Genomic DNA, 6,000 nt, shown 5'->3' with positions numbered 1-6,000 from the left:
GCTCATGGGGCTCCGGCGCCGCCCCCCCGCTAGAATCCGCCGCTCTGTGACGTCAGGCGGCTCATTGTGACGCCACCGTGACGTCACCCCCGACGCGCTCACGGCTCGGCCGCGAAACAAAAATGGCCGTCATTTTTCACGGTTGTTGTTTTTTTTGGGTGGACATTTTATTTTTCCCAACTCTCGGCGGCCAGCCGGGTGTCCCTGTACGACCCCGGTAGTCGCCACCTCGGACAGGCAGGGGAAACGGGTCCAGCTGTTTCCGGCCCAAGGCTTACAAAAGCTGCACTTGAATTTAAAGACAAAATCACGTCGAGGGCGCATTCAGCACCCCCACGTCCAACACGGGTTTCCGTGGGGTTTGGTTCAGTGAAATTAGACCCCCCCCGCCGACCCCCAAATCAAAGAAAGACCAAACTCCACCCCCCTCTAGCGCCCAAGGGCGGAAATTTCGGGCCACGCCACGTCCAAAAAACACGGGTTCCCCCCCCCCCGTCCTGCGGGGAAAAGAAACGTCATTTTCTTTTCCGAGCGCTGCGTGGGACCTCACGACCCCCCCCCCCCCCCAAAAAAAAAAAAAACGGGCTTCGCAGACGAGGAAAACCAGGCACGTCGACCTCTCTACAACACCACCCGGCTGTTTCTGTTTCAAACCGTGAGAAAAAAATAAATTAAATTTCGCCCCTCACCGACCGCCGCGCAAAAAAACACAACTTCACGCTACAGAAACGGCCTGTGTGAGGGGGGGCACGGGAAAAAAATAAAACCTGCGTGTTTTCGGCAGAGTAAGCTCAGCGGGGAAACTCCCTGAATCTCGGGGTTGCTTCTTGAACCCCGAAAACGACCTTTTTTCTCTCTCTCGTTTTCTTGGTGTCTGGGACGTTCACGAACTCCGCCGCGTCGGTGCGATTCCCAGCGGGACTTGAACATAACGCCCCCCGTGGAGCCACAGCGCCCCCGTGTGGCCGAGAGGACCACCACCCGCAGGGCTGAGCTTTTACTGCCGTGTCCCGCTTTCACTCTGGCGATGAAGGAGGGAATCAAGGAGGAGAATTAATATTGTGATCCACCAGTCCATCACAGGACACACACACACCCTGGACAGGACAGCAGTCCATCACTGGACACACACACCCTCACACACCCTGGACAGGACACCAGTCCATCACTGGATGTTCAGGGTCGAGCTCTGTCGGCTCAAAAGCAGCGCAGGACCTGCAAGAACAACAGAAAGATTAGCATCCAGCGGGGGCCTCTTAGTGAGCCCAAGAGCTCATCAAGAATCGGCTCCAGCAACAGGGCTGGGCGCATTGTTCCATTCTCCGCCCACTCTCGGTGTAAACAAGTCCCTCCTGGTCTCTGCTTGAAATGCACTTTCCTGCGTTTGCTTTGGTGTAACTGGCTTCCCCTGCATGGGCGAATGTGAAGAAGATCCTTAGTAAGTCATTGAAGAAAACCGAGAAGAGGTCGGAGTGGCCTCTGTCGTTCATCAACGATCCAGTCAGGCAGTACTCCTCTGTAAAGCGCCGTTCGTTCACATCGATTGGCTTTTTTTTTGCCTTCATTCGTGCGAGTAGTAAAAGCGGACGCCCTTATTCTGCCGTGACCCGGATTCGAACCGGGGTTGTTGCGGCCACAACGCAAAGTACTGACCACTATACGATCACAGCGAGTTACCGAGACACACGCGGCAGGGCGGAAAGGGCTGTGCTCTCTTCGTGTGACATAATTCGGAAAAATCCTGACGTTGCATTTCAACTGAGCCCCAGTATACATCGACCCTTCGACACTCTGAGTGACAACTCTCTTGCGTGTTTTCTCATATTTATGTAGTTTGCTTGCATGATGCCGGTGAAGTGGAAATCTAATAAGTAAATTGATTCTTAAAAATGTAGAGAGCTTTGAAAAAATATATTGGTGCTTTTAGATAATATATTTCAAGGATGTAACTGCTGTGCTACAGTGCGTGCAGAATTTTAGAAAACAGTTCGTCAACAAAGTACACTGTTTAGGTTAGTTTAGAAGACAATGTACCAAAACAATATATGCTGTCTGGGTCATTAGAATTAGCTGAAAGTAACTGATAAGCTTTGAATAACAAATCTAGTTTTTCTTCTCTCGCTCTATGATGTAATCTGTTTTCTCTTAGAGAAAGGGGAAGTTTTAGAAGGGACCAAGTGCTGAACTTTTTTACAGCGCAACGTCTTATAAAAACCCTGTACTGCTTGTAACAAATTGAGTCTCTGGTTGCACTTTGCAGGGCTCCCAATATTGCAATATTGAAATAAAGACCTTACTCAGGTGAGAACTCTCTCTTGTGGCTTCCTTGATAGTTATATTTCCATGACAATTTGGGGGCTCGTCCGGGATCACAAACCTGAGCGCGAACGGCTGCTGAAACTCCATCCGGACCCGGACAATTTTAGCAAATTGGACGAACCTCGGAGGATAAACTGTTTATCCTTCCAGAGACGCGTCTGGAGAATTGGCAGCTGTCTGACGTCAGTAAGTGATCCTTTAAAATTAATAGTTATATTTCCATGACAAGAGAAAAACCATCAACACCCCTACCACCTCCACCAATCCTAACCTTGTTTTTACTATACCCTCTGACCTTTCCCTTTCACCCCTTTGCATCCTCAGCTAACATATTTTAAAATTACAATAGACTGTATAGTATTTATGTTTAAAATTAAGGTAAATATGTCAAAATATCAAAATCCAACTGCACAGTGCTATTGTAAGAATGCTTGTCAAGTTCTCAAACAAACCTGCATTGTATTTTTAAAATATTTCAGCAGAGGATTCAACTGGAGTGTAAATGAAGATTCGACGATAATTTTTTTTGAGTGAATATGGTTTTCTGGGGAGTTGCAATGTTGGGCATTATTGGACATTTCCCGGTGACCCTGACACGTGTTAAACACTCGCATTTCCTGCAAATATTAAAATGGTTAAGGTTTCGCTGAGAAATCCAATCGACTGAAGACAATGTTTATATCGCAAATGAACCCCGTCCCTGGGTGGACTCGAACCACCAACCTTTCGGTTAACAGCCGAACGCGCTAACCGATTGCGCCACAGAGACTGATTGGTAAGGTCATTTCTCGAATCACAAGTTTTCGGTTAAAAAAAAATCTCTTCCCGTTTATTTTGCCTCCTGTAATATTTCTTCTGCACTGATAACCAAGAATTGAATTTCATTTTTCGCAAGCTGTGTGAATTTCATCAAAAACAAGTTTTCCAGAAAGGAAATGAACACATGCATTTAACGAAATCAAGCCCTTTGTGATTGCCCGAAATGAAACGTTCTGTACTACAAGATAGGAAGAAAGACACGGCTGGGATTTGAATCTCGGTTCTTTTGTTTAATAGAGAAGCGCTTTAACCAACTAGGCTACGGTGACAGGACAACCTTCACCTTTTACAGCCGCTTGGACACACCGCTCTGAGACATCTGCGTTCAGTAAGCGCTGAACCTGCTCTCAGAGCAAATTGCCTCTTTTACATAGCAGCCCCGACACTGAGAAACGAAGAGAACTGGCTTTTATCTGCCATTTTCATGTCCAATGCGTTTGACATCTCCCAAGGGCGACAGAGTTCTTTTGCGACACTATTTCTTCTTCTTTTTTATTTCTGTACGCTTTGATAAAAAACGAGAAATCGTGCAACGGAAAAATGTCTTTTTTTTCATAGAGAAAACGTGCACCAGGAAATGTTGTGTTGAGAAGAAATGATTTAACATGATACGTGACCTAATTTATCGGAGCAATTGCTCGACCAGCAAGATCTGGAGAGGTTGGAGAGTCTGGTGGATGTGATAATTATACGGTGTTGTGGAAGAAAACAGTCTTTCTTTGAATTCTCAGTCAATCGGAATTTCAGTGCGAAACATAAACCCCTTGTCTGATTTAAAGAGATTATATTTTAAAACTCATAAAAATTCAGAAAACACATGTTTCTCACTTTGAAATTTTAGACGGAGCGGTGCATTACTAGTAGCGGCGCTGAGCACACTATGGGGGAATTCGGGTCATGTGAAATGCCAGCAGTTTAATAAACAACGCGTCTGATTTCAGATCATAAGATTGTAGGTTCGACTTCGACCTGGCTCGTGTAAATTTTATTCAAGCTCCTCAGTAATAGATGTATATTATGTAATGAACCGCACCTGAAAGCAAACGTTGGGTCTGTTTCCTTTGTTTTCCAGCATGAAATAGCAAATCGTTACAAAAAGCACCTGCTAATGTCCAATAGCGGGCTTTGTTTTCAAATTACAGTTTCAGGCTTCAGGCACTTTTTAATAAAACAAAAGTGTCCGGAAACTCATTAACTTTCAGGTTTGCTTGAACCTGTATTAAAAAAAGTTATCTGAAACTTCGGGGATTCCATTATCTGATGTAGCTGTCTCTAAAGTTGGGCGTGATGTTAAGCAGATGTGAACTGTGCCTTTTCTCTTAAAAAAAAAAAAGTTATTTTTTCCCCTCCACTCCAATGCTGGAGACTGTAAGCCTGTGTGAGCTCCACACTGCGTGTCCTGTACTGCTCTATTTTGTTTTGATTATCTATGTGGTGTACAGATAGAATTCAACTGCATGGGGTGAATTCCGTGTTCAGGACCAGCAGAACCTGAAAAAGTAACAGCTGACCTCGACATGATTTGAACACGCAGCCTTCTGATCTGGAGTCAGGCACGCTAACATTGCGCCACGAAGTCACGGTTGTCAGTGCTGTTGAATTTCCCAAAGGAGACAAATCAGCTTCACAAAAAAAAAAATCTCCTGTGAAGAGCGCAGCTCTCCGAAGAGAGTCTCTTCTTCACAGACCACATTTTATTCTTCCTGCGCAGCTCTTGTGCAGGTGTTGTTCTCAATTACAGATCCAGGAACACTGATTTTTTTTCTATTTTTTTTTTAATTAAGTACCCCATGGTGCAACGGTAGCACGTCTGACTCTAAATCCCCAAGTTCATTTTCAAAGTATATCGGAGTCAACTGATACTGATCAGGTTCTGCTGCTACTGAACCCGCAGTCTTCACCTTAAGGTTCAATTCCTCAAGCCTTTTGACCTTATATGTCCATCCCTTCTCGTCAAAACTCGTATTTTCACAGAGTACCCTTCAGAAATCGCAGTATAGAATGAAAAAACTCCAGTAGATCTCGGCCGCTGTTGGTGATTTTCCTTTAAAAATAAATGAATCTCTGGAAATTTTACGGAGTGTATCACTTTCACTGAGACCGAGAAGTGTTAAGCTGTACATGAGTCTTTATGGTTCGGTTGTTAACCAAAAGGGTGGTGGTTTGAGCCCTCCCAGGGACACTATGAGCCTTTTAATGTACACACCCGTCTCACTTTATCTCCACGGCCGGTCTTGTACCGCAATCAAATACAGAGCCCGTAGGAGGCAGTAAGCTCGCATATATAGCTCACTGTGTATATAATGAAGAAGCAGAGGTTAGTTTCTCATCTGCGCGTTACAGAGCCTTACGCAACTCGTACTGTACCAACAGTTAGGGTTTGATCCCTGCACGGGCTATTAGTTGAAAAGCCATTGTAAATGACGTGTAAGAGATTTATAGATACTGTAGATCAGTAGTTCTCAAACTGTGGTACGCGTACCGGCAGTGGTACGTGGAATGCCACCAGGTGGTACGCCAAATGACCCTGGAACTGTGTAGTGTGCACTGAAAAATCGGGACGGGTTTTCATATTTTGTATTTTAATACTTGTCGAATACGCAGGCTACATACTACGATACAGTGCGTGCTAATACTTCAGTGGACACAAGAGATACTCTGTAATTCTATACCACTCTATAGGAATGCGTGCTACGGATGCAAGTGACCAATTGTATTTAAAAAAAGCTATTGTATCTCCAGCAAATAGGGAGAAAGGAGAATTAGCGTGATTTTGGAACAATGCCAACATTGTAAACACAGGAATGCATAGAAATACGTGCTACGAACGCAGGCAATCTTGTGAGCACACGAAAGCGTGAT

General features: G+C 45.0%; 2 non-coding genes across 2 annotated transcripts; both read right to left on the bottom strand.

Annotated features, from left to right (window-relative positions):
* Positions 1-1,598: 1,598 nt before the first annotated feature.
* Positions 1,599-1,670, bottom strand: trnah-gug (transfer RNA histidin (anticodon GUG)). The gene has a single exon. It is a non-coding gene; the product is annotated as a tRNA-His (tRNA).
* Positions 1,671-3,014: 1,344 nt separating this feature from the next.
* Positions 3,015-3,088, bottom strand: trnan-guu (transfer RNA asparagine (anticodon GUU)). The gene has a single exon. It is a non-coding gene; the product is annotated as a tRNA-Asn (tRNA).
* Between the last annotated feature and the right edge of the window lie 2,912 nt (positions 3,089-6,000).

The sequence above is a fragment of the Lepisosteus oculatus genome, chromosome 14, assembly GCF_040954835.1.
Source record: "Lepisosteus oculatus isolate fLepOcu1 chromosome 14, fLepOcu1.hap2, whole genome shotgun sequence".
NCBI classification, from domain to species: domain Eukaryota; kingdom Metazoa; phylum Chordata; class Actinopteri; order Semionotiformes; family Lepisosteidae; genus Lepisosteus; species Lepisosteus oculatus.
This window is presented reverse-complemented; position numbering and strand designations above follow the sequence as displayed.